Here is a 1,994-nt window from a genome sequence, read left to right as displayed (position 1 = left end):
GGTGCGGGCCCCCTTTCCTGCTGAGGGCAGCCAGTTCCTGAACTGTTCTTGCCCTTACCCACTCCCCACAGCACCTTCTTGTTTAGCTCCTTCATTTAAGGGCAGTACAAACGAACTCCGGCTTCTTTGCTCTCCCCCAGGGACGGTATCTGCCCTAACCTTTCTGGATATATCGAGACCTTGGGATTCACATCTGAAACCAGAAATAACCTTTAGGGTGCAGGGGTCATCTTCCTCAAGAGCTCTCTTGATCCTCTAGCTTTTCAGATCGCGGGGGCAACTCGGTTGGGTTCACGGTAGAAATATGAGTACAGCTGGGGCGTGCTGCGCTAAAGTTAGAGCTCCAGCCTCTCCAAAGCGAAGTGCCCCATGCAAACAAGCCACCTTCCCGCTCATTTGTAGCTGGAAAGGGAGGGATTCACACCCAGAGGCTTCAGAGTGGCTCTAACACCTCACACCCATCTCTGAGCTGCCTTCATTCCACCTGCTCGAGCCAAAGACCAACCCCAAACACGAGAGTTCTCCCCCCGGTTTGCCCAGCAGAGCCGCCGATGGCAGGGGCAGCTGTCCAGTCACCGGACCAGGGTGACTTTGCCAGAAAACGGCTTCAATTCCCGAAGAAAAGCATTGGGAGGGGCGATGCGGGAACTCGCGGGGGCGCTCCTGGGTGTGCCGCACCTTCCCCCGACAGCACCTGGCACCAAGAGCCTCAGCCAGTTCTTCTCCCCCCATCGCCCTCAGCTCCCGCAGATTCCTCAGGGCTGTTGGAACCAGCCTCCCGTGCAGCAAGTCACTGCGTCCCTAAGGTGGGAAGCAGCCCGGGAAGAGACTGTACGGAGAACAGGCGCACTGGAGAAACACTTCCCTGCCAAGCCAAGCCAACCCTGGCGAGAGCCGTCTGGATCCCGCAGGGAGAGCAGACAGCAGTTCCAGGCTTCCCGTGAGCCAGTCGTGGATCCCATGCCCAGACCACTGCCACAAAGGAAACAACCAAAGAATTCAACGTTTATTCTTTAAAAAAGTTACTTAAGAAGCGAAATAATTTACTTCAAACCAAAAGAGATGCATTACTGAAAGCAAATAATTACACAGAGTAACAACAAATTAGCCCTTGGATAAAGTCCAGCTCCCTGCCATCGCGGAGGTTATGTACAGTCAGTCACCCAAGGCCTGGGGAGTAAAGGACCACAGGATCAGGATGTAATTCAAACTTCCACTACTCTCCTTCCCCCCAGAGGCCCGGAGTTACTTGGAATCCGGTTCCAAGTCACTACCTGTGCTAACAACCATGCCGGCTGGAGCACCGCAGTTACCCTCCAGACCCTTCCGAGGGCAGCGAGGAGCCGACGGGAGCGCTGCTGTTGGAACGAGGCCACGGAGCGGAGACGCTGACAGGGACGAGTCCCAGGGTTACGCCACCCTGTTCAACAGCTGTTCGCAGTCCGTAGGAAGGGAACGTGTCTTTCGGCTGTTAGCACCTGCACATGCTGAACACGAGCTCCACCCTTCTCCAACATTCCACCTTCGAGTCGTTGATGCCTCTTCTGCCCAGTCAGGGCAGAAAAGCTCGCGGTTAGTTCTAAAGAGCTTTTGGACTAAACCCGCAAACCCACCTTTTCCAGGGACTGGCTTTGTGCAAAAATGTTGTGCTTATATTCTAAACAACATCCAAAAAGTTCCTGGGGCTTTGGCCTTCCGTGGTTCCCCCTCAGGTGCCAAAGTCAGGATTCTCGTGTACTGACGGCTGGAAACCAAGCACCACCGCTTACTCCGTCCTCATGGCAGTGCAACACCCCGGCTTCGTTCCGCTCGCTAGGCCTGAGCCTCCAGCACCGCAGGGGGAGGACGGCCTGTCTGTGAGCCCCGCAGCACCCCACAACCTCACCCGCCCTCCTCGAGGGCCCGGCCGGCGCAGAACAGCTAGCCCGCCCTAAGCAGGCCTTTCCCCTGCGAGATTCTGTACAGCCCGGGAGAACGGGAGCCCCGGAGAGGAC

Source organism: Eurypyga helias, unplaced genomic scaffold, assembly GCF_000690775.1.
Source record: "Eurypyga helias isolate BGI_N326 unplaced genomic scaffold, ASM69077v1 scaffold40413, whole genome shotgun sequence".
NCBI classification, from domain to species: Eukaryota; Metazoa; Chordata; class Aves; order Eurypygiformes; family Eurypygidae; genus Eurypyga; species Eurypyga helias.
Note: the sequence above shows the minus strand (reverse complement) of the source record.